At 32.0% G+C, this 22,204-nt stretch overlaps 1 non-coding gene across 1 annotated transcript; it reads left to right on the top strand.

Moving 5' to 3' along the window:
- The first annotated feature begins 6,516 nt into the window (after positions 1-6,516).
- Positions 6,517-6,589, top strand: Trnap-cgg (transfer RNA proline (anticodon CGG)). The gene has a single exon. It is a non-coding gene; the product is annotated as a tRNA-Pro (tRNA).
- The last annotated feature ends 15,615 nt before the right edge of the window (positions 6,590-22,204 follow it).

Below are 22,204 nucleotides of genomic sequence, written 5' to 3'. Positions count from 1 at the left end.
ACGAGTTTTGCTTCTACGTGGAACTTTTCAAATCATCAGACTGTTACACTAGCTCTATGAATATTTGAAAGAAGTACCAATTTCCCGCATTTTCAACAAATTATTCTATCTTTAAATTATTCAGTCAATATGCTTATGATTATCAATTGCACGTAAAATATGCTAATGGAGTTTGCGGTATAAATGGCGTATTTATCAGATAGAAGAAATGAATCAAGGAAAACGAAAATGAATAGCATTTTATTGCGAATTGACTTACAAACCTTTGCCAGAATAATGCTCGGTCTATAACCTTCGGAGTCATGAGTCAGAATCACACTCGGCGTATAGCCTTCGGAATCATACGAGTCAGAATCACGCTCGGCTTATATCCTTCGGAGTCATGTGAGTCAGAATCACTCTTGGTCCATATCCTTCGGAGTCATATGAGTCAGAATCACGCTCGGTCTATATCCTTCGGAGTCATGAGTCAGAATCACGTTTGGCCTATAACTTCGGAGTCATATGAGTCAGAATCACGCTTGGTCTATAGCCTTTGGTGTCACGAGTCAGAATCATGATCGGCGTATAGCCTTCGGATTCGTATGAGTCAGAATTACGCTCGGTCTATAGCCTTCGGAGTCATATGAGAGAATATTTGAATGAAACTAGGTTTCTGGAAGTATTTAATATTTTATCAATTTTGTAAAACAAGGCGATAGCTTTATTTCCAGACATAAAGTTGTCATGTTTCTCCTCCATATGTCAATACTTTGGTCACTTGCGGAAAAATAACGAGGTACCGTTTGTACGATGCTCTGTATTTCCGTCCGTCTGTCATTTGGCATATAAATTTTGTTCTCTTGTAATAGGGTGAAGTCACCTTTAGACACAAAACACAGGCACTAAGATAATTACCAGTTAGGCTTTCATGAGTCGTACACATTATAGTAATTTGGATTCAGGTGAGATTCCATTGTTTGCGAGAGATAATGGGTGGTGAGCATAAACAATTAAAAAGACTTATAACCGCAAACCTTCTTTACTCAACCTTCTACATCTGAAGATTAACCATGTGACTTCCACATTTGCCTTCTCTTCAACTTGTTATCCCTAATCCAGTAAAAATTACATCCACTGAAAACATATGCCTTTGTATTGTTACTGACTGAAATAGCATCCCGTCAACATCTATAAAATATGAACGTAGATAAAAAGTCTCTTTAATGCAAACTAATAGTTTTCCTAGAGACATTTTAAATAATCTAAGTTTGATGTAAGAAACCTTCCCCATATAATTGTTAAGCAAAATTGACCCAGTTAATGCCACAGTGGAGAGAAATGCCATGGGGAATTATAACTGGCTTTTGTACCTAGGAGAAACCTGTAAATGGGTTATTCTTTTAAACTGTATGTTTGGGGTATTTTTTTAGACAAATAACATGCAGAGTGTTCTACCCAGCTAAAGTTAATTCTTCCTAATCACTGATCTTCTCCGTGCTCAGTATGCCATATCAATTATGTCTTCATTGCAGATCAATAATGTTTTCATTACATATTAATACTGTTTTTATTACATATCAATAATGTTTTCATTACATATCAATACTGTTTTCATTACATATAAATAGTTTTAATTACATATCAATAATGTTTCAATTACATATCAATAATGTTGTCATTACATATCAATGTTTTCATAACATATCAATACTGTTTTCATTACATATCAATAATGTTTTCATTACATATAAATAGTTTCATTATATATTAATAATGTTTTAATTACATATCAAGAATTGTATCATTACATATCAATGTTTTCATTACATATCAATAATGTTTTCAACATATGTCAATGTTTTTATTACATATTAATAATGTTTTCATTGCATATTAATAGTTTTCATTATATATCAATAATAATTTAATTACATGTCAATACTGTCTTCATTATCTATTAATAATGTTTTCATTGCATATCAATAATGTTTTCATTTCATATCAATGTTTTCATTACATATCAATAATGTGTTCATTATATATCAATAATGTTATCATTACATATTAATAATGTTCTCATTACATATTGATAGTTTTCATTATATATCAATAATGTTTTTATTACATATCTATAACGTTTTCATCATTTATTTCAAATGTTTTCATTACATATCAATAATATTTTAATTACATATCTATAATTTTTTCCTTACATATTAATACTGATTTCATTACATATCAATAATGTTTTCATTACATATTAATAGTTTGCATTATATATCAATAATGTTTTAATTACATATCAAGAATATTTTCATTATATATCAATGTTTTCATTACCTATCAATAATGTTTTCATTATATAACAATAATGTTTTCATTACATATTAATAATGTTTTCATTACACAATAATAGTTTTCATTATATATCAATAATGTTTAGTTACCTATCAATAATGTTTTCATTATATATTAATAATGTTTTCATTACATATCAATAACGTTTTAATTACATATCAATAACGTTATCATTATATATGAACAATGTTTCCATTACATATCAATAATGTTTTAATTATATATTAATAATGTTTTCATTACATATCAATAATGTTTTAGTTACATATCAATAACGTTATCATTATATATTAACAATGTTTTCATTACATATGAATAATGTTTTAATTATACATTAATAATGTTTTCATTACATATCAATAATGTTTTAATTACATATCAATTTTATTTTCATCACATATCAATATCTTTTCATTACATATCAATAATGTTTTCATTATGTATCAATAATGTTTCAATTGCATATTATTACTGTTTTCATTACATAATAATAGTTTTCATTACATAACAATAATGACTTCATTACATATCAATAATGTTTTTATTACATATCAATAATGTTTTCATTACATATCAATAATGTTTTCATTGTTGATGATACAGCTTACATATTATTGCAAAACAGTGGACTGACTCTTCCATCACCGAGGTTTTGTTTCCAGTAGTTCTCGTCTAATAGGAAAACAATGCAAAAAAGCAGTTGAAAAACAAGCCAACATCTGATTAAGCCAGTTGCCGAACTCGCCAAGATAAAATGGACAGTAGTCTTATGTGAAACGCCTGTGATGAATAGAAAATCAAAATAAAATGTATCAATAATGTTTTAGTTATATATTAATAATGTTTTCATTACATATGAATAATGTTTTTATTACATATCAATAATGTTTTAATTACATATAAATAATGTTTTCATTACATATCAATAATGTTTTAATTACATATCTATAATGTTTTAATTATATATTAATGTTTTCATTACATATCAATAATGATTTAATTATATATTAATAATGTTTTCATTACATATCAATAATGTTTTCATTACATATCAATAATGGTTTCATTACATATCAATAATGGTTTCATTATATATCAATAATGTTTTAATTACATATGAATAATGATTTAATTGTATATTAATGTTTTCATTACATATCAATGTTTTAATTACATATAAATAACTTTATCTTTATACATTAACAATGTTTTCATTGCATATCAAAAATGTTCTAATTACATATCACCAGTGTTTTCATTACACATCAATTCTGTTTTCATTACATATCAATAATGTCTTCACTATGTATCAAAAATGTTTTCGTTACATATCAATAATGTTTTCATTATGTATCAATAATGTTTTCATTACATGTTATTCCTGTTTTATTACATAATAATAGTTCTCATTACATTTCAATAATGACATCATTGCATATCAATAATGTTTTCATTACATATCAGTAATGTTTTTATTATATATCAATAATGTTTTCATTACATATCAATCATGTCTTCATTACATATCAATAATGTTTTCATTACATATCAATAATGTTTTCATTACATATTAATAGTGTTTTCTTTACATAATAATAGTTTTCATTATATATCAATAATGTTTTAATTGCATATCAATAATGTTTTAATTACATGTTATTACACTTTTCATTACATAATAATAATTTTCATTACATAACAATAATGACTTCATTGCATATCAATAATGTTTTCATTACATATCAATAATGTTTTCATTATATATCAATAATGTTTTCATTACATATTTATAGTGCTTTCATTACATAATAATAGTTTTCATTATATATCAATAATGTTTTAATTACATTCCAAAAATGTTTTAATTATATATTAATAACGTTATCATTATATATTAACAATGTTTTCATTACATATGAATACTGTTTTCATTACATATCAGTAACTTTATCATTATACATTAACAATGTTTTCATTAAATATTAATAGTTTTCATTACGCATCAGTAATGTTTTAATTACATATCAATAATGTTTTCATTGCATATCAATAATGATTTCATTACATATTAATAGTTTGCATTATTTATCAATAATGTTTTAATTACATATCAATAATGTTTTCATTGCATATCAATGTTTTCATTACATATCAATAATGCTTTCCTTATTTATCAATAATGTTTTCATTGCATATTAATAATGTTTTCATTGCATAGTAATAGTTTTCATTGTATATCAATAATGTTTTAATTAAATATCAATAATGTTTGAATTATGTTATAATAATGTTTTTATTACATGCCAATAATGTTTAAATTGCACATCAATAACGTTATCATTATATATTAACAATGTTTTCGTTATATATCAATGTTTCAATTACAGATCAATAATGTTTTCATTACATATCAATGCTGCTTTCATTACATAATAATGTTTTCATTACATATCAATAATGTTTTCATTGCTGATGAAACAGCTTACATATTATTGCAAAACAGTGGACTGACTCTTCCATCACCAAGGTTTTGTTTCCAATAGTTCTCGTCTAATAGGAAAACAATGCAAAAAAGCAGTTGAAAAACAAGCCAACTTCTGATTAAGCCAGTTGCTGAACTCGGCAAGATAAAATGGACAGTCGTCTTATGTGAAAAGCCTGTGATGAATAGGAAATCAAAATAAAATGTATAGAACAGATTCTTTAGCTTTTACAGATACATTCATCTGGCCCTAATCAAAAGGTGTGTGTCTGTCTGTGTGTTTATGCTGTTTGCGTGTGTGTGTGTGTGTGTGTTTGGTATACTTGCGAGGACCTGAATTTGAACGAACACCAACACCTTGAGGACTTGACTACATTGTGAGGACTTTTCACACCAGTCCTGGAAATATTACGTCGGCAAACTGTTGAGAATGATCATAAGAGATGAATTACGCGTTATTGTGAAAGTCCTCACAAAGTTGATAATGTCTGACAGACACTTACACTCAGTTTGTATTATTCACACAATTTGCGAATCTCCTTGGGGCTGTAGACTGGTGTGCAAACGCGTAGCCAATCAGAAGGCGCGTGACTCCTGATTGTTCGTCATCCAATGAGAACATCGCTACTGTGCAGAGTCACTGTAAATTTCGTATACCTATAAATACGACTCATAAATAAATTACTAGTATTATTAATGATTTTTAAAAAGAAATAATTTTTTAAAATGGTAAACTGGTGATGCCAGAGAAAGTACGTTATTTCAAGCCCGGTGCGCCTGATATAGTGCGGAATGTGTGGTGAGTGATTTAGTGTGTACATGGATTTTACTGCTTCGAGACTTAATGCACATAACATTTGGAAGATGGCAAGATGTACTGGATCAAACTGGTAAGAAACAAATAGATTCTTTATAAAATTGTTTATTATATTCGTCCCAAAAAGCTGTTCGTTCTTTCATTAGTTATCATCTGTGACAACTTGCTTGTATCTTGTTCCACCCACAGGGGATGGTATCGTTGATTACAATTGACCTGTCATACATGTACTATATAATACATGTAATATATAATAACTAAGGTCTTGATTATTATATTAAAAACAATTCACATTGATGTCATTAGAGTTGGTAAACGAAGAACCGGTTCTCTCTCTCTCTCTCTCTCTCTCTCTCTCCATTTCCTTTTCAACTTGATTACCGAGGGAGAATATGAATTTTATAGTACAAGAAGAATATTGTGCTTTTTCTTGTTTTTTTAAATTCCAAATAAGACCGAAAAAGTAAAAGAATTTTTTAAAACAATAGTCAGATAGGCAAGGAAAGGAAAATGGAAACCCCTGTGTCAGTAACTGATACTCTTCAAAAGTAAATGATTGGTCCCTTTCAAACTAGTACAGTTCTCACTCTTGATGAAACAATATATCCCCCAACAGAAAATAAGGTTCGTACATGACATACTAGTTGATAAACAAACTTGGTTACTATACTCTGAATCATTACTTGGTATCTCACAAGCAGGAGTGTTCCAAAATCACGTTTTAATGAACTAGTCAGCTACAAGTAAGACCTAATTATTCTCAGGGTTATGCCGGATTGGTCTGAATATTAAATGACGAAAACATTCACTGACACTCTTCTACTTAATTCTGCCCTTCCTATCATTACTCTTCCGACTGTCCTATCACTTACGTACCGCTCCGGTGGCCTAGTGGTTAGGGCGTCCGCCTCGGATGCGGAAGGTCGTGGGTTCGATCCCCGCCCGAATCATGGCAAAGACTTACAAAAATGGTACTAACAGCTGCAACATACAAATCTTGTTGACGTCATCCATAAATATATGGCTCCCAAACTACCCGAGTTAAGATTTGTCAAACTTCGCACCTTCACACAAGTCTACTACTCCCCGTGCCACTATAGTAATATATGCTCCAGTAGAAAACAGTGTTTTAGAGTAACAACAGTAGTACATAAAAACACTCAAATTTACCAGAAAAATGAGACAAAAACTCACTTTAACATTCATAAAGGTTTTCTTATATTTACTAGAATTTTGAATGGGGAGAGATTTTGTCTCGAAAGCAAAACTAATACAATTTGGGGAAAATCATGATGACATTATAATAAAATTGCTTACTTGTTAGTAAAATATAGCCTTTTCAGATTTAGCTTGTGGCCCGTTTTTAAAAAAATAAATGGGCTATGTGCTTATGCATCCATCGTAACTCATTCCCCGAGAAGTGCAGACAATCATACACAAACGACAAAGTTACAGGAGAAGATTTTGATTTCAATTTATTATCATTCTTACCATTATCATGATTATCTTCAAAGAAACTAAAGTATATAGATCAGATTGAGTTAAATATCAAGATTGTGTTAAAGGACTGTTGGAAATGGACTCTTACTTTCATACATAACAAATGATGTTTTTGAAGGATTTAATGCCATCTTTTAGCACAAGATAGACTATACATGGCGGCCAGTATAACTGGTGGAGAAGTACCCTGAAAAACCTTCGGAAGAACCATCGACCCACGAGAAGCTGCTATCAAGCTATCTCAAGTACCAAAGTTAGCCGAGCCTGAGACTCAAACCACACAGACAGAGGTGAGATGGCAGTGATCAGGAACGATCAGTGTGTTAGACACTGGCCACTCGGGGCCCATAAAACCAAATATAAAGGACACTGATACAGGTATGAAATGTATTATAAAGGTATTTGTGGTAAGAAAATCGGCTACAACATCTCCTCATGGAACTTGAGATTCATTACAATATTCTGAACAGTGTTACTGATGTAGGTGTCCACTGTCTGTTACACTGCCAATACATGTTTAGTAGCTGACTGTTTTAAACAGAGGTTAGGTTGCCTCATCGAAAGAGTTTCTAAGGACTTTGATGAGAACTTTACTAATTCAAAACAGGATAATTAGTGTAATAGATATTTTATGGCAAGAAACTTTTTGTCATTGAGAGATTCATTCTCATGAGAACTGGGAATTGTGTGTGATTTGGATTTTTTTAACGTAGCTTGAATAATTTTTCAGTGATATTGCTAGAACTGGCAGTTTATGACTTTGACTCAAAACATCAAAATGGGGTATGAGGAAACTGTTATTGTATCTGCTGTTTTTAGACCATGATTTCTTGTGTATAAAGCACATTAATATATCTGCAATATCGAAACTTGGACAGCATAGTGCTAGGAACGCTTTAAATTACAACCTCTGGGAAGACATATAATAGAATGTCCTTGAGATTTTGGAATTAATTGTCAAATGACTCTTAGTTTGGAAATCTGTTGAGAAATCTGCTTCTGTGTGTAAGGAGGGCATACCTTGTCAAAACTGTAGCATGATTGTTTCTATCTTGATATTCCTTATCTATGCTTTCTACAGAATCAAATGAATAGTGCATAGTTTTTATTACATATGCATTATTTAATGTGTTTTTATGATTAGCTTTATTTGAATCTTAAATGATGTTTATGAATTAAGTAGTTGTCCCATTGAAGGCCCCGTTAAGTGATCAGTAAAGAATTGAATTTTAAAATCACTGGCTGCATTACTGTTTCCAAAATTAGAAATTAATGCTTGAATGATGGACTACTATATTATAAAGGTTGCTAACACTGTTACCCTAGCCTTACTGTGTAAGCTTTCGCCCCTGATACGTATAGTGGGCTTAGGGCTGGTAATTGTCTTACTTCCTAAACAAACTGTGTCGGTGGCGTAGGATGAGGCAGATTGTGGGTTTGATCACCGGCCAGGTCATACGAAAGACAAAAATGATCCGAATCTGGCCACACATTTGCTAAGGCCAGTGCTGTGTGACTGAATGGGACAAGATGCTACATGTCTGTAGCATAATGCCTATTGCTAGACATCACTATAAACTTTCTCACTGCAGACATCATTGCGATATGACTGAAAATATTTTAAAGCTACATTAAAAGTTGAAATCACACACACATTTCCTAAATAATATCTGCTGCATACATGTTCCATTGTCTAATTGCTTTGGTCATGCTGAAATTACCATCATGCCTTTTTACGTCTGGAAGTATATCCAGATAGAATCAAGTAGCTGAGTTTTTTTTAAATGTTTGGACCACCAAGAGTTATTAACCACTTTGTTAAAAGAAAATTTACACTTAGTTCACACATGTTAGGTATATCTCTGCTTTCTTAACTATTCAATCTACTGAAATTATGGTCAACACATTTTGAAGAAAAAAATACCTGATTTTATCTGTATATACGTCTCAAAGGAGAAAAAGCATCAGAGTAAATTTTGTATGATTAACACAGTTAGAATCAAATCTGAGCAGTTTTATCAATATGCACTGTATGGCAGAGATTCTTGAAAACTTGTCCTTGTTGTTGACTGCTGATAGGTTATGCTATCGATCAGTGATTGTTCAGGCAGTATATGGACCCTCCACCAGTATGTATCAAGGTTGATGCCCTACATTGTATGACTGACTGGTACCCTAGTAGCAGGTTCTTATATTGCTTCTAACTTCTGTTGCATAGTAAAAACGTGAATGTGCTGTTGATGCAACCAAATACTGATTATCCTGACTCAATGGAAGATATCTACATTGGGCTTGATAAATGGTCCTACTGAAATGATGTAAAGCACAAAGTTTAGGTATAAATGACATTCAGCTTGAATAAATGGCATTCCTGTTAATTGGTTAAAATATAATCACATTGATTTTAATTACCTCATTGTACATATTGATAATTTTTTCTTCCCATTGCAATCCAATATTTCTCATTATTGTTAAAAATAGCTGGAAGGATGATGTCATTGTGCTATCAAAAGTCTGTCTGATTATTCTGCAGTTTTGTTTTACCCATTCATATGTCCTTTTGCTGACATTTAACCCAGATATGTATCATAAATATACAGAGTGTCATGCACAGCGAAACATTTTCCATCTGATGTATTTTACGTATCCATATGTAGTTTTTAGCTTCTTGATATATGATGATAACACTATATGCAAATATAAATTATAGCTCGCCATTTTCACCTATTTGATAGGTCCCAATTTTAAAGGTCAGATCATAGGAAGATATAAGATATATGCTCTTAAGATAAGTAACAGAAAAGAGTGAAAAGCAATAAGCTTTGCAAAATTCAACAAATAATTTATTTCCCTAGAATGCAATTTGAAAATATAATTAAAAGGAACTTACGGTATTATGAATTTAAATCCCAAATAATCCTAGTATTACAAATACAAGTCTTAATCATTTAAATGACTGAATAAGTTAAATCCAAAAACTGAGGGTGTTGCTGTGCCTGAATTAGCTTGTAGAGTGTTTACGTTCCAACAGTCTTTTGTTGAATCACAGTAGTATACTTCCAGGTTTGAATTCAGTATGTATTTCAGTGAATGTCTCTATCCAAGACTTTTGTCAGAGCACTTTTGTATTTCCAGAGAAAATAATCACTTGAATTGAAATATTGGAAGAAAAAGATTCCAGCCCGGAATAAAATACTGAACACAACTTATAATACAACATGAAAGTGCTAGATCTCAAAGCATGACTGAAAAATCCTCACGAGATTAAATAATACTCTACTTGACCTCAGGCCACTATTCGCATTTTCTAAAATAAAACCTCATACCTAATTGACAATAACCTTCTAGAATGCTCCTGATGCTTACAAAATAATTTTTAGCTATTATTAGAAAGCAGAACCTGGACTATGTGGATTCAACTAAGGGAATTTCAAAACCTAGACCCAGACCCAAACAAACATATTTACTTCTTCTGTTAATAATGATCCTGATATTAAGCCTATACACATAGAGAATATTTAGCTATGTATTATTTGTTTACAAAATAAAATTTAAAAAATATCAGTTCAGGTCAAGCAGAAGATGAACTCAATTTTGGACAAGGTCAAGTCCATCATACAATGTTGCATTACAATAGCCTGTAATGAAATAAAATATTTTTATAAAAAACTAACAAACATTGCAAATTAAATTTACATAACAGCAGAATTTTGTGAAGATAATATATTAAACTTCTTGCACCTGGAGTTTAGCACTTGAAATAAATTTATGTGCAATGCTTAAAAAACCCCAGATGTAAACACTAAGGCTGTGAATTCCTTTCTTGATGTTTACCACAAAGAACTAATTGCAAGAACCCGTGATAATCTGTATTGGAAGACGAGCTCATGTATTAAAGATATCCGCTTAGTAACATCTACAAGTTGAAATATCATGATTATAACATGCTATTTAAATGTATCATACCAGATTGCTTGGACCTTTTGTTGTTCAAAATAATTACATTTCAGAACATTATAGCACCATCAGAAATATATTTATTACATACTACAAGCTTTCACTTGAAAATAAAGATATCATTGCTAATAATAACATCTGTACTTTCACGATTAACAAAAATATTGGTGATGACTATGTCTCACAATATCAAACTGAGTTCATTTTTATGTCAAAACTAATTGTTCCAGTATATTTAAATCATATTTAGTTAATGGAGCATTATTCCATTTTTGATTTGATATTTTGCTAGAGATGATAACAATTAAATCTGTTTAATGTTTTTAACTGGCTACAACCCATAAACTTTATGGTTGTGATACTGAGGTTAAAACTTTTACATTTACTGTGCTTGTAGATGATATCCACTAGAAGCTGTTGCTGTTAAAACAGATCAACAGTATGTTACAATAATATATTTGTCAGTGTGCACTGAAGACCCTAAAGTTAATGTTTCCTATTGTCAGTATTGGTTTCTTTACATTGCTTAGAGTTGTTCCATTTAAACATACATGGTACCCAGGGAAGGCAGTGTTATAAAAATATATGCCACGGTACTTTGATTTCACAGAGTTCACATTAAAATGATAAGAAATATGCGCCTTCCCTGGGTTCCATGTATGTTTTAATGGAACAGCTCGTACATGGTAAACAGTTGAAAAATTCCTATTTCCAATGGTTTCAATGTTTGGGGAATGTAAGATCTGAAAGTAAAAGGGAATATTTTGTTTTAGGTAAAAACTGAAAGTCAAGAGTGAAAGCAAAAGTGAAAGAAAATGATTAGAATGCCATGGTCTATGGAGGAGAAGACAGCTGTAGAAAGATAACTGGGACAATTTATAAGAACTGATTCACTACCAGGAAAAGAACATGTGAAGAGGCAAAGAAGAAGGAACCTATTATGGCAAGGTGTCCATGGGGCCAGATTAATGGGACATTGTATATCTTAAATGAAATTGTATTGCTCCAACCTAAGTTTGTCTGAATATTCTGAAGGCAAAACTTATTAAACATCTTTCTGATGAATCTGTTTATGCAACTGTTCTGTTTGTCAGATGTTTAAAATGTTAATCGATGAGATTATGTTACATCCATATTCTTGACTTGTATTATGCACCTGTTTTAAGTATGTTGAAAGGTCTGCTGCCCATGTTTCATTTTTATCATTCTTTTGGACTTAGGGAAAAAATCTAATTGGAATTATAGCGCAGATAACTTAAACTTTGTTTGCTTCTTTCTCTGAATATGTAAAGATTAAATTATTTGAAATACTCAAATACATTTACACTTTACAAATGAAATTGCCTTGCTTCTATATGTCCCTTCCAAAAACAAATTGACAGTTTAACGTTTCATCGAGTTTGGAAGGAATAGAGATTGTCCATGCAGACAGTAATGATAAATATGATGATGTTTTCATGTAACAATGCAGCAGTATCGCATATGTCTTCCCGTGATGCAATTGTTAGATGGAAGTTGATGTCCTTTCGTTCATCTGTCAACACCCTTTGATTACCCTCAATGGTACATTTGTTTTTACTTTCATTCACTTTAATATATTGTAACCAAAATTGTGAATGCTGTTCACGAGTGGGCTCAATATGCAGGCTGTGGCCAGTTTCTTGTATTTATTCAATAATGACATACATATTGACTGAAATGACTTTATTTGGGTTGCATCTTTTATATTAAACATTTCTGTGGAGACGAACATTTACTCTATGCAGTGAAATATGTATTATATTTATACATGCTTATCTGGTTCAATTAAATTATGACGCAATTTAACCATTTAATGTTTTTCTTTTTTGATTATGCCTGTCTGTATATGACAATTTTAAAAACAAAAAACAGTATTATATACATCATTGATGGGTCCCTAGGTATGCACAGTTGTGATACAAGCAGATCAGGGTCAATGTTATTTGCTGCAATGATTATCAGAGCAAATAATAATAACTTATTTACTAAATCATCACATAAGTTTCAAGCGGTGGGATTTGTCTCACTACCGTACCATATCATGAATCAACAGCAACTCCTTACATTATTCAAACAACAGCAACTATATCATCATTTCAAACACACGAAAACTCGTTACAGTGATACTGAAATGTGACCTGTCTAGACATGAAAACTCGTTACAGTGATACTGAAATGTGACCTTTCTAGACATGAAAACTCGTTACAGTGATACTGAAATGTGACCTGTCTAGACATGAAAACTCGTTACATTGATACTGACATGTGACCTGTCTAGACAGGAAAACTCGTTACAGTGATACTGAAATGTGACCTGTCTAGACACAAAAACTCGTTACAGTGATACTGAAATGTGACCTGTCTAGACACAAAAACTCGTTACAGTGATACTGAAATGTGACCTGTCGATACACGAAAACTCATTATAGTTATACTGAAATGTGACCTGTCTAGACATGAAAACTTGTTACAGTGATACTGAAATGTGACCTGTCCGGACACGAAAACTCGTTATAGTGATACTGAAATGTGACCTGTCTAGACATGAAAACTCATTATAGTGATACTGAAATGTGACCTGTCTAGACATGAAAACTCGTTATAGTGATAGTGAAATCTGACGTGTCTTAGACATGAAAACTCATTATAGTGATACTGAAATGTGACCTGTCTAGACATGAAAACTCGTTACAGTGATACTGAAATGTGACCTGTCTAGACATGAAAACTCGTTACAGTGATACTGAAATGTGACCTGTCTAGACATGAAAACTCGTTACATTGATACTGACATGTGACCTGTCTAGACAGGAAAACTCGTTACAGTGATACTGAAATGTGACCTGTCTAGACATGAAAACTCGTTACAGTGATACTGAAATGTGACCTGTCTAGACACGAAAACTCATTATAATTATACTGAAATGTGACCTGTCTAGACATGAAAACTTGTTACAGTGATACTGAAAGGTGACCTGTCTAGACATGAAAACTCGTTATAGTGATACTGAAATCTGACCTGTCTTAGACATGAAAACTCATTATAGTGAAACTGAAATGTGACCTGTCTAGACATGAAAACTCATCATAGTGATACTGAAATGTGACCTGTCTAGACACGAGAACTCTTTATAGTGATACTGAAATCTGACCTGTCTTAGACATGAAAACTCATTATAGTGATACTGAAATGTGACCTGTCTAGACATGAAAACTCGTTACAGTGATACTGAAATGTGACCTGTCTAGACAGGAAAGAATTTCATGAAAAAAGAAACAAGTACCAATAATCCAGATTGATTAAAAAGAAAAACATTATCCACCATTAAACGTTGACAGGAAGTTATGATGACTAGCTACCGAATGCAATTTTATTGGCTGATCACGATGCTAGGTGCTATTTTTAGTAACATGGATTCCTCAAGATATGCCTTGATTGGAACCTAACTGATCATGTTTTGGTTGCTTGTCAGTAAACACCATTTTCCATCTAAATTTCAATAGAACAAATGTAAATAAAATAAAAGAACTTACCTGAAATTAATCTACAGAAGCCCTTGACAGATATGTTGCATTTCCTCCAACTCTCATGTTGCCAACACCAACACCCAGAAAGTCAACAAAATCCAACAGTGAACCATATTTTAGAGAAGCAATATTCTCCTTCGCCATATAATAGGCAACTAACATAGCATGAATAATTGATTCAGATTTCTTGTTGATAGCTGCCATGCATGTAGTTTTAAGATTTTCACTTAGTTTCAAATCCTGAATCGCCTGTTTGTGAGCTGGTAATTCAACATGTCTGTCATGGGTTGATATCTTGAAATTAGCATTTCCAAGTGTGAAAGAATTTTTTTGCCAGTTTTTACACACCATCTGCAAAGCATTTTTTTTCATTCATTTCCAGCCATGGTTGATTTTGTTTCCAGTCTGAATTGAAACAGTACTTTTATTTTCTTGGCATTAGAGGGACCCTTAGTTTCATTGCCGCCATCTTTAAGCACATCATCACTAGCATCATCCAATACGGGATTAGCCTGAGAAGTGTTTGTTCGCTGTCATTGTGCCTATTTACAGAAACTTATGCACCCTGATTATTATTAGAAGTTGTTGCCATTAAAATAATGAAAAAGAGTCCGAGTTTTTACTGATTTAGTCATTTAACACATTGTACAGCCAAGCCAGCCTCTGTATCAAATGTGCTCTTCTGAATTTTGTTATTAACCAATCAGAATTGAGCACATGACACACAGAAATATGTGACATATTTAGAACTATACAAGTACAACACTCGCATTGAGAGTGACAACTTGGAATTTTAAAGCAAAAGAAAAAAAACAACAACAAAATAACACATTCTTAACAAAAAATGCACTCAATTCTTAGTTTTTGCATGATTTTACCCGCATAGCATTGAAAGACTTGCGGGAAATCTTAAATTGGGGTGGGGGGCACACGATCATGTTTCCTAGATGCAACCCTGTTACAGCTAATATATCAGATGTGACAAGTTTGACTTCTGAAGTTCAAGCAGGATTGGAAAAACGTTGGTCAAGTTGAAAATATTGATATGCAAGTAACATTATCTAACACTAAAATGGATTTTTATAGAGACTATATTTCTAAGTTCTGAAACATTCTTAGATCCATTCCAGTAAACACACATAGGACTCACAGAAGGCACCCTTAATGTGGGGTACTCACCTGCAGATGCAATTTAGAATTTTCTTATCATTTTAATATCTATTTTTAAAAAACTGTCTTATCTGTGTACTGTGTATGTTTAAATGGGACAGCCCTTAATAATTCTTTATTTTTGGCAACTTGAACATTATAGAATGTTCACTGCCTAGTTAAACGGATATAATAATTGAAAAATAACCCACCATTTTCTGCAAACTGCCATGCAAGTGCAGAACATAGCAAGGCAAGACTCTTTCCACTTCCAGTGGGGCTTTCTAGCAGGCAATTCTGTCTTCTTTCCAACCCTCTTATTACCTGAAATGAAATGTTACTTTACTAAGCAATTTTTACATTTCCACTGTCTTCCAACTAAAAGTATTGTAAGTATTGTAATACCCTCTTGCAACACTGTCTTAATATAAATTAACCTACTAATGCAACACTGTCTTAATATAAATTAACATACTCTTGCAACACTGTCTTAATATAAATTAACACACTCTTGTAACACTGTCTTAATATAAATTAACATACTCTTGTAACACTGTCTTAATATAAATTAACATACTCTTGCAACACTGTCTTAATATAATTTAACAAACTCTTGTAACACTGTCTTCATATAAATTAACAAACTCTTGTAACACTGTCTTAATATAAATTAACATACTCTTGTAACATTGTCTTAATATAAATTAACATACTCTTGTAACAATGTTTTAATATAAATTAACAAACTCTTGTAACACTGTCATCTTAATACAAATTAACAAAGTCCTGCAACACTGTCATCTTAATATAAATTAACATACTCTTGCAACACTGTCTCAATATAATTTAACACTCTTGTAACATTGTCTTAATATAAATTAACAAACTCTTGTAAGACTGTCTTAATATAAATTAACATACTCTTGTAACACTGTCTTAATATAAATTAACAAACTCTTGTAACACTGTCTTAATATAAATTAACATACTCTTGCAACACTGTCTTAATATAAATTAACAAAACTTGTAACACTGTCTTAATATAAATTAACAAACTCTTGTAACACTGTCTTAATATAAGTTAGCAAATTCTTGCAACACTGTCTTAATATAAATTAACACACTCTTGTAACACTGTCTTAATATAAATTAACAAACTTTTGCAACACTGTCATCTTAATATAATTTAACAAACTCTTGTAACACTGTCTTAATATAAATTAACATACTCTTGTAACACTGTCTTAATATAAATTAACAAACTCTTGTAACACTTTCATCTTAATATAAATTAACAAAGTCCTGCAACACTGTCATCTTAATATAAATTAACAAACTCCTGCAACACTGTCATCTTAATATAAATTATTTTACATCATAAAATGCTTCCAACAATTCATTTTTCAATGATTTTCATCAACTTCAAATCAAATAACCATAATTCTGACATCATTTATTCATCACATTAACAAGAAAGCTTCATATTACTGACATCGCTATGTGATGATGCAATTAAATGACCTACAATATTTATGACCAGATTTTGGGATGCTCTTACTAGTTACATTTTAAACATTTCAATGGACCTGAACACGACACTGAAGAAAAGCTGCAGTAGTATATCGTAGATCTGTTTATGATGGGTTAAAAAAATAAGAAAAATTAAATTCAAACTGGAAAATACATGAATTAATATAAAACGCTTCTGCTGCCTATTGCCTCCATGACACAAACTGAGCTTGTAACTTGTTACTTCAAGGCAGTGCTTGGATCAATCCAATCCATAACTTAACTCTGTCAACATTATACATTCACAACTTGACTCCATCAACATTTCATTCATAACTTAACTCTCTTAACATTACACATTCATAACTTAATTCTATCAACATTACACACTCTATCGCCCAGAGTGGCATGTGGTCTAAAGCACTCACCATTACAGATCATTGCCATCTCACCCTTGTCTGCGTGGGTTCGAGTCTCAGGTTTGGCCAATATGGGTATGTGAGAAAGCTTGCCAGTAGCTTCTCGTGGGTTAGTGGTTCTTTCCGGGGTTTTCCCTGTTTCTTCCTCCACCATTTATACTAGCCGCCATGTATAGCCAACCTTATGCTTAAAAATAGCGTTAAACCCTACAACAACAACAACTTAACTCTACCAACATTACTTATACGTAACTTAACTCCATTAACAATACACATTCATAACTGAACCCCATCAGTATTACACATTCATAACTTAACTCTATTAATATTACACATTCATAACTGAACCCCATCAACATTACACATTCATAACTCAACTCTATTAACATTACACATTCATAACTGAATTCTTTCAACATTACAAATTCATAACTGAACTCCATCAACATTACACATTCATAACTTAACTCTATCAACATTTATTTAATATTCTAAGCTGCTTTGATTTTTATTTTAATTCATAGACAATTGTCACAAGTGAAAGTCAAAACTATTTTACTTTACAATAAATTCTTTCCACTTCATAATGTGCAACAAGATATAGAACATGTAAATACAGTAGCTAGAAATAGGGAGCACTGGTCCAACTGTCCATATTAATCAGGTAGGTAGAAATACAGAGCACTGGTCCAACTGTCCATATTAATCAGGTAGCTAGAAATACAGGGTATTGGTCCAACTGTCCAGGTCAATCAGGTACCTAGAAATGCAGACCAGTTCAGCTGTCCACAATAATCAGGTAATTTGAAATAGTGAGCATTGTTCCAAATGTCTACATTAATCCAGTGCTTTTAGCTAGAGATATTCAACACGGGTCCAAATGTCTATAATAATCTGGTGCCTTTAGCTAGAAATATTGAGTTCATCTGTCAATATACATGCACTCCAACAAATGGGCTCTGTTAATAATTTGAATCTATTATGCCGTTGCTGTAGATGCAAACTGTACATTTAATTGACAGATTTTTCAGATTTATAAAAGAAAGAAACATAGAAGACACCTACTCTATCCATCATGCTGAACTGTGAGGGATATGGCTTACATGGAAACATAACCTTCACCCCCTGGATTGTAAACATTTTCTCTTCTGCCATGTTTATAGATCTTTGTCCCTTTAAGGAGGAAAGTACCAGCTGTAACATAGAAAACAAAAATCACTATATGATAAACAATTCAACTCAAAATAAGTAAAAATCTTTTATATTATTTGAAACTTTGATATCTATACTACTTTTAAGAAAAAAGGAAAGATACAATACAGTCATGCTAAATCGTGTGTGTTTAAAGTTACATAATGAAAACAGATGCAATGAAAATAACACTTACATGCAACCCAATATACAACATTACATCCAAACACTACTGAGATATGACCAAAATATACCGAAAATTGTTCCAGCAGACAACTGTAAGCTATTATGAAATATTTCACTCTTACCACGCTTAAAGAATATTTAGCATGTTTCAATCCACTAGCATATTCACTGAAGGTTAGGTATGAAACAATACCACCGTGCCATGTATAGATACAATTTATGATAAAGAGCCAATGCTACATTATCACTGCACACATGAACTTGATGATCTTTCCATCTTTAGTTACGACAGTGGTGGGTAGGTGCCCTTTTATGTGTTGTGACATGCTGGCTATATTTCCAGATCACAGACATATACTCTGCATCTATAAATATGCCATTTTCAAAGATAACAAAATACTTTCAAACCAACATATCAGCTATCAGTGATTTTTATTCAACATTTTAGGCTATTTAAGGCTGATCCATTTGATTAGAAGAATGACTCATTTGATCACCATACTCACGAATGCTTTAAAAACAACTCATTTCCAATTTAATCTCTCTCTTAAACTTGTAAGAAGTTATGATGCTACCTTCAAAAAAGAAGAAATAATGCAATTTCCTCAGAATCTCATCCAAAACAGGCCTGGGTGAGGGAGTGGGGATATCTACCAACACAATCTATCACACTGTAATTCTTCCCAGTTCAAAAAAACTGTTAACTTGTTTTTCTTATTGGACAATACCCATTCTTATTCCATAAAAAATAAAAGGTAAAATGTACACAAGGTGACAAACTTGTGCAGTTTGAAATCTGCCTCTTGCTGATTCCGTGCCAATCGGAATGTTCAGTCACTAATTAAATATCTCAGCATATAAAGAGACATTTTAAATGTGTTCCCCATACAATTTAAAAAGATATGCTTATAAGATTTTATCTAAAGGGAGAAGCTCCCTCCTTGTAAAGATGCGTGGGTTTCCAGGTACCGGTACTGACCCATTGATAACAACCCAGGTTATAAAATGAACCACAGTGTACCCATTTACCCTAACTGTATGCAGGTTTTCTGTCAGTGCTTGTAAAGGCAGCACTCACTTTGTTTTCAACTTGACAATCCTTCTAACTGAGCCTCAAATACATGTACTTTTTCAGTGCCAATCAGAGGACTGCTTCTTCCAATAAATAACTGACTAATCCTATAGCTAGTTTACCTATATGACAACTCTTTGAATGTGGTACTGGCAAGTATTAGAGGGTGGTTATAATCTTGCAACACAAATGATATGTTAAGTTGCACCCTTTAATAGATTTCAAAAATTGTATAATCAAAGTCTTCCTTACAAAGCTCAAGCTCAGTTTCAAAATAAGCATCTGCATATGGCCAAGGAAAGAAGTCAGATGATATTTAGGATGACTAGACCATGATGATTTACTAGATGCCATGTAGGATTTCAGAACTTTAAAAGACAATGAGGATCAATTCTGGACTTTGTTCCAGTTGACGTTAGGAAGTGATATTTATAGGAAACTGAATTTTAAAATGTGGGCTTAACTTCTGGTTTTGATTACATTTTCCCTTTAATTGGTTACCTAGGTAACTGATCTTCAGGATTGATGGGCATCCAGTATCTTAAATTTTGACAGCTTTACTCCACTGTCACAAAAATAAGGGAGGAGTAGAAAAATAGAGGGAGGAGAAAATGGCCATAGTTGAACATTTACCTAACACGTCAATATATGTATCTCTTCCTTCATTCATTCTGTTAGAGCTGTATTGAAATCAAAATCTTTAAAAGATGTTACCACTATCTGTATAAGCATTTATCTGTAGATTCTATTCCTTTATCTGTGTATGAATATTGTTCTCTGCTGAGCCCTCTGCAGTCTTCTGTCTGAAGGGGCAAATACACAGCTAGCTTAGTCAGTTTGAATATGTTGGGAACCTATACTTAATGGTTGTTATGTACAATTTTCCAGAGCTAATAGTACTGTCCTTTGGATACTTGTACTCCAAAATAAGATTTTTCACTAATATAAGTATCGCCAAAGTTTCACCTATGTAAGTTAATGCTTTATTGACTACTAAGCCAGAATTCGTATCTATTCCATAATGCTGTATTAGGGTTTTAAGACCATCAATGCCATAGTCTGCTTGTTCAGACAGGCATACAGTGTGACCCTGCTATATCACGCTCCGTTATAATACAAATTCAGATATAACACGGTCGTGGAGTGGTTCCCAAAATTCATATACATGTATTTTTCTTGTACACAAGAAAAATCTTTCTTAAAACTATGAAAAAAACGTAAAATGTTTATTATCATTTGGGGGAAGAGATCGCATATGAATAATACACGATGATCGTAGCATGGCTCCTGAAATTTTAGATGTATTTTTCTTGCGCATGAAAAAGTAGTTTTTTCTTCTTAAAGTATGAAAAATAACATACAAAGTTTATACTGGAATCACGAAGGGCTTTGCCAATGTTGCAAACTTGGATTTTTTTCCTTATTGGTGGCAAAATATAATATCTGGCAATTTTTTTAAATTGGCAACACTGTTGGCTGTTTAAACTTGTACACACAACCATTGTTTTGAATTGGAGAAATTCATAGGCCCCATGAAAGGAAGCCGAAAACTGGATATAAAATGCACTGAAATTTATCTATTATTACATAAACAAATTCTTTGTCTATATTGACAAACCATTTAAACAATGCATTGTTATATCATAATCCACTTATCTTGACATCTAGCGTGAGTACTGTATGTTGTAAGATATCCGCTTTTTTGATGATTACTCACTCTAGAGACAAAAGAAATACTGGTGTCTAAAGTGTACAAAGATATGTTCTGGACTGGTTTGTCTGCAAACAGTCTCTCAATTTTATGAATTGGCTCTGTCATACCCCCACAAATCGCCCATCAGTATCAACACAATTTGGGGGTTTGATTTACCCACAAATCACCCATCAGTATTGTTATGTATGTTCAAATTGCATTGTTTGTTAGTTAAATTTTTGTTTCTTTATTTCATTACATGCTATCGTAATGTAACAATATGTTGGACATGATCTTGTTTAAAACTTACTTCATTTCTGCCTGACCTGAATTGACTTTT

This window comes from Sinohyriopsis cumingii, chromosome 19, assembly GCF_028554795.1.
Source record: "Sinohyriopsis cumingii isolate HCF-2022 chromosome 19, ASM2855479v2, whole genome shotgun sequence".
Lineage (NCBI taxonomy): Eukaryota > Metazoa > Mollusca > Bivalvia > Unionida > Unionidae > Sinohyriopsis > Sinohyriopsis cumingii.
This window is presented reverse-complemented; position numbering and strand designations above follow the sequence as displayed.